Source organism: Lactuca serriola, chromosome 9 (genome assembly GCF_051521515.1).
Source record: "Lactuca serriola cultivar US96UC23 chromosome 9, Lser_US96UC23_V15, whole genome shotgun sequence".
Classification (NCBI taxonomy): Eukaryota; Viridiplantae; Streptophyta; class Magnoliopsida; order Asterales; family Asteraceae; genus Lactuca; species Lactuca serriola.
In genome coordinates, this window is record NC_136416.1 from 175,825,299 (window position 1) to 175,832,013 (window position 6,715).

The following is a 6,715-nucleotide window of genomic DNA, read 5'->3' on the forward strand; positions in this document are numbered from 1 at the left end:
CACTAAGCTTTCGGGCTTACAGTTGTGGTTTCATGTTTTTCAGGTTCTTCAGGAGACTGTGGCAAGGCGAAGGCGTGATCGTACCGCTCCTCATGATTTCGTAGTATTGTGATTCTGGGAACACGTTAAATGTTTTGTATTGAAAACCTTTTTGTAAAGATTTAATGGAATCGAGATGTTTTTGAAAAATTTAAAATTGGTTGTACTTTTCGGTCGTTACATCTTCCTTGTTCATGTGGTAGGTCATCCTAAATTGGTTGTAACACGGAGGCAAGGAGTGAAGCACCATGTCGATAGCCAAATCTTCCCCAAAGTCGACATTCAACTTGCGAAGACGATCGACATACCTCTGCATCTTTTTCAAGTGTACGGTTAGAGATTCTCCGTGTCCCATTTTAGCGGAGATCATGTTAGTGAAGATCTCGTAACGTTCCTGCCTCGCGTTTTGATGGTATCTCTCCAATAAGTCTTGATGCATTTCGTACGGATACATGTCCTCATATGACTTTTGGAATTCGGCGTTCATTGTGGCTATCATGATGCAATGAACCTTCGTCGCATCACGTTCATGAGTCTCAAAAGCAGTCATTTCAGCCAGAGTAGCGATTTCTGGATTGATCTTCTCGAGCTTCTCGTCAAGGACATACTCCTTGTCCTCGTAGCGAGTAATCGTGCCAATGCATCTTATCCATTCGCTAAAGTTCGTTCCATCGAAAGTCACCTTTTGGCAAAGGCTCATCAATGTGAATGAACTAGCAGCAACGTTGTTTGCGTTTGACATCTACAAATAGAAAGGACAAAGATTGATTAGAATTTAAAATCCCTAATTATCACCCAATAAGAAAAATTAGGGCTAGGATCCAACAACATTATTTACATATTAGAAAAGGGATGCCGTAATCCAACATGAAACAATTTGAAGGTAAGTGAATGACGATTCACTAATTCTCCACCATGAAAACCTAACTTTAAGTTCTAAATGTATTGAGAATTCCTAGGTTTCGATGAGATTCATTAAACTTTTCAATGGCATGTTTAAATCTCGATATGCCCCTCTCGTATGTGACTGGGATGCTGAGGATCACAAAGTGGGTGTGAATAACCATGCAAATTTACACGGTGCCTTCATTGTAACAATCACCTATTCAATGTGCCGGTAAACCACACACGCTCCATCGAACTATGATAAACAATGAATCACCCTTTGCCACCTTTGCTTAGAACCAATTAGTGTGCCGGTAAACCACACACGCTCCACTAACTTCTTAGCAGGGGTGCAAAGTGTAATTTCATGGGATTGCATCAATTCACTTTTCCTAAAGTAACTAGGATTGGGAATTTGAAAAACATGTAGTTACTTTGTATTTAATATTATACTTTTAATGAGGAGATAGAGTTGCCCTATCCTACCCGTTCGGCTAACGACCCTCCACCGATCAAGCAAGCGGTGGGTGTGAGTGTACACCCATTAAGCGCCATTTTATAAGCAGCAACCTTATACCCACCTTATAGACCGGCTTCGTGAATGAGGCCTACTAACGGTAAGGCTAGCATTTTAATTATACACACACACACACACACATATATATATATATATATATATATATATATATATATTAATCTTGTAATATTATATTAGTATAGGGTTGAATTTTAAACTTGTAAAATTCTAGGGTTTGAAATTTAAATTGTCTAAATTAAACTTTTAATCACAAAACATAAATTTCAAAACTTGAGGACAAGTTTTAACCTTTTCAAAACATAAGGGATCAAATAACAAATAACTTAAATTAACATTTAATCACATAATTATCCATATTTGATTTATTTAGTTGTTTCTTGCAAAACAATTTACCAATTTAATTAAAATAATCAATCAATTATCACATAAGGAAATTATTATTCAATTTATTGGTAAATATCTTCAATTAGGTCAAGGATATACTCAAATATATGTTAAAATCGGATTTATATTGACCCATTAAGATAAAGGCAAGTTTCCATAAGATAAATAACAAGAAATCCCGAAACTAGCTCCTTCTGACGCTCGAACTCGTCGAGTACCACAATGTACTCGCCGAGTACACAGTGGTAATCACTGAGTTCATCGGGCAGAAGGACAAAAACGAATTTTGCAATCAACAATCAAGCAACCAATGCATCAATTCAATAGAAACCAATCAAGGCTCTGATACCACTGATGGGTTTGAGCCATAAGAACTTTCTTATGTGCACATGCAAACCCTAATGCTTGGATCTAGGTTTCTCTAATTGAACATGCAATGTATCTAAGACTTTGATTGATAGATCTAATGAAAAACATTCATATAATAACACATGAAATCAGATCTGAAAGATTACCTTGAATTGCTTGCATGAATCTTCTTGTCCTTAGAGTTTAGAGTCACAAATGTCACTCCTCTAATGGCTTACAAACACCAACTTAGCAAGAGGATTAATAGAGAGAGAGAGAGAGGAGGGCAAGAAATCGACTAGGGTTTCTTCTATTGCAAGAGTGCCGATTTCCTTGACCTCATGGGTCTATTTATACTAGTGAGCCTCCTAGGGTTTCACCCTTAAACCCTAATTGGATAACTTAGGCCCTAAGCAATCCAATCTCCTTAATGATAAACCTTGGACGATTTCTAGGCCTATCCTAACCCTAAAATCGTCCACTCCCTTATTATAAGGAATCATAGCCCAAAGTACAACTATCATACAATTGACAGTTTATGCCCTTTTATTTAATTAATCTCTTTAAGTCACCAAATTAATTCCTAATTAATTTATGACTTATATTAATCAAATAAAAATATTATTATTCATTATATTATTCTCATAATATATTAATAATACTTCTTCTCTCATTATAAATCATCCTGTCAAGTTGCTATGGTGAAGGCAACTCAAAAGGACCATGCACAACCGGGTCAAATACTTGTCAAATATAGTTGCAGCCTTAGACACTATTCCAACAGTTACTAGCTGATTCGATGCCCAAGGGTGAATCTAGTAAGATATCTTGGGAAGATTTTGTGGTACAACTGAAATTGCAGTACTGCTCGGAGCAGGATCTTCTGGAAATTAATAATGAGTTCCAGAATTTAAAGAAGGGAAAGATGAGTGTTACTGAATACGCTACTAGTTCCAGAATTAGGCAGAAAGATAAAAGTTTCTCCAATCTGAAAGGAAAGGAGAGTACTTTAGTATTATGTTTTATGACTACCTTGATGATTATGAAAACAAAATCACAATTGATCATCTAAGGACACCTTAGTGCACTTGAATAGCTAAGAAGAGGAATCGGGAATTGTTGAAATGATTAAATCAAAAAGGTGAATCATACTTCGTTCCAAAATCGAGTCTTAGAGTTATGAGTGACATATTTGTAACGCTCGTGTTTCTAGGCTAGGCATTAATGGCGATGTAATAGTCTAGGTTAACCTTTGTAACTCATTTTGAAATAATAAGAATGTATTATTTGAGTATTATGTGTTTTATGCTTAATTGTGTGGCTTAATTGAATTAAGAATAAAAATAAGCGTAAAAATAAAATGTTAGATAAAACCGATATCGATACATGAAGACGTAGTGGTCGTGACAAAGATTCTGAATATATAAAGAATGCAGAAATCCGAGTTATAACGAAGAAGTTATGACCTGTCGAAGTTTCACGACAGAACCGGCACGATACTGTATGACGTAAAATATAAATTTAAGATAGAGCGATATCTAGCCTTAGTGATCTTAATGAAAGTCGTAGAATATGTTAAATCGAGAGCGTCCATAAAAAGAACGTCTAAATCTGACTTAGTATGAGGAAGTTATGATTTTTCTAAGTTTCGACTTAGCGGTATACAACCCAAATCTTGAAATTGAGATCGAGTGATATTTGGACAAAACAATCTAAACGAGAATCAAAGATCTCGTCAATAGTAGTCCAACGGTGAGAGGACGGGCGAAACGGATGTCAGATGAAGAAGTTATGAACTTTTAACGGAGTTTTCCTGTCCCGGCCTACTAAAAATAATATAATAAAATTAAAGTCAAAATTAGCCGACAGAGTCTAAACGGATGTCTCACCGACGTGTGGAAATAAAGAACGTCAAAAACGGAGCTCGTATGCGAAAGATACGAATTTTTGAAGTTTGAGAAATGGGAGTACGACCAGCGTACAGAAGTACGCCCGACGTACTCATGATTCATGGACTGAAATGGGCCATATCGACCTGAACCAACACTCAAATGCCCCGGATCCATAAGCAGTGACGCATCCGGTCTGATCCACCCGGTACGCCCAGCGTACTGATTGTAGAGGGAGTACGCCCAACGTACTCTGAGATTACGCCCAGCGTAATCCGATGCTCAGCACCATATAAATAGATGTCGTGGGCTGCCGAGTTTTAGTGCTCAAATTCTTCTCTCTTACTCGTTATTGCCTCATTTTGTGTGCAAGTTATACCCTGAAGCCTCGGTATCATTCCCGAGACCCGAAGCAAGTCCCGAAGCCCCGAAGATCCCGAGAAGAAAAGAGTTTCCGAGCCGAAGCTCTATTCGCGAGAAGCCCGGTTTTTGGAAGATATCCCGGTTTCATCTAAGATTATTTTTTAAGAGCCGTAGTGCTGTCCGAGCTTCGTCTTATCAAGTAAGGGTGTAGTTGCTTTCTTCTAACACATAGGTATGAATTATTTCGCTATAAAATATGTGTTATGTGTTTATATATTATATGTTATTTGGGATGGATATTGAATGAATATATTATACAGGTTTTAAGTTGTGTATAAATGTATGTGTGTGTGTGTGTGTATATATATATATATATATATATATATATATATTCATCTACAAAAATTTTAAACATCGGTAGATAGTTGATGTGTGATGAAATAAAAATGATGAGAGACCTCGATGTTGTTGTTAATCTAGTCATCTAGCTGAGTATGGATGACGACCACGGACTCTTTCTAGACAGTCCAGTGGAGCGTTGGTAGGTTCATAACATGTAGGTGTTGTGAACGATGTGTTCACCGGTATACTCTATCCCCCTCATGGTTGCCTTTAGGACATCTATTATCGAGGAAACCCATTTGCAGTAATGTCCATCCCAATGAAAATCCTTTATTAGGTCCCTTGTAATAGTTGTTGTCATAGGGATGTAAAGTGAGGATAACGAAAATGGGTAATCGGGTTATTGTTGGATGGTGAAAATTAAATATAATTATTTATTGTGGGTTGAAAACCCTATATGCTCACCAGGCTCCCAAGCCTGACCCACTCAGTTTTTTTTTTGTATTACAGGTAGTGGCGCGAGAGCATAAGTTGGAGAACTTGTGAAGATATTTTGTTTATAGGCCAGTAGTTGTGTATCACTGTTGTAAGGCTTATAATATGTCGTTTATGCTTTTGTGTCTGTATCGGAACATGACATCCCGAGTTTGATATATTATGAAAATACATTTCTTTAAGGAATGCTTTGATAAATTTTATTTATCATATTTTGTTTTGGGAACAAATTCCGCAACTCTTTTAAATCAAAGGATTACTCTGAAAATTATTTTAAAAGCATAAATTAAATCGGTCTTTTCTAGCTGTGATTTTGGGGATGTCACAATATTCCAAGTGGGTTTATAACACATCATAAAATGTGGAGTATAAAAGTTTTCTTACTCATGCACATTTGAGATTGGTAGTTGTGATGTCTTGGATAAGACAAAGACCAACTGAGACCAATTATATGAAGTGTCATTCTTGATAAGAAACCGCACTAACTCTTGAATATTCATTTGTCAAGGAATGATTCTTGACAGAGAGCCTTATATGTCAAGAGTTCAGTGGGAGTCTTAAAAGATCTTGAATAGCTTCAAGAACTAATCAAGAATAAACCTATCGTTTATTGCTAGCACACGACTTGAGGTTTGTAACCTATCGTGTTGACATATTCTTGTTTCTGTGCCATTCTAGTTAAAGTTGACTATGCATGTGAGTTCTTTGAGTTCTCAATTGTTTGCATATGGTAAAGCACCTTGATCAGTGAAAGTTCATTGACCAGTATAGGTGAGTTGCTAAATAACTTGGAAGACATGGTAGGCCCTTGTGCTGCCAACTGACAATAAATTAAGATTGAACAAGTTCAGTCCATATGAGTTTGAATATGTCATAGACCTTATCTAATGATAATGGTTGGAATGACAGTTTCACATGGATAGGAACACATACACCATAAAATCTAAGTGACAAAGGTTTCCCTCCAATTCATGAAAATGATTGTGAGGAAACGCTTTCACTAAGTAGATTTTGAGGAGATAACAGTTGTGTTAATTGTGTTCTCAAATTCGAGTATGATTACGACATCCCTCTTCATAGTTCGAATTGTGAGAAATGGCAAATAGTTTGAACATTTGGGACTTACTGTCGTAATTTCTGAAATAGTTTAGACACACATATAAGCTTTCTAATGAAAGGTGTATGAGCTTAGATAAAGGCTTATTGAAGCATTTCGTATAAAAAATCTGAACTTTGGTAAGAAAGTTAATAAGTATTGATTTCTGGAAGTCCAACTGTTTTCTGGGTACATGTAAAAGTTAGTGGGAGCATAAGTGTTATGCTAGTAAGAATATAATTATCATGATAGTGGGATCATGATTATTATGTGAAGTGTTGCAAGTTAGCAATACTAGTTATAGGAAACAAAGATTACCAATTTGCAAAGTTGAAA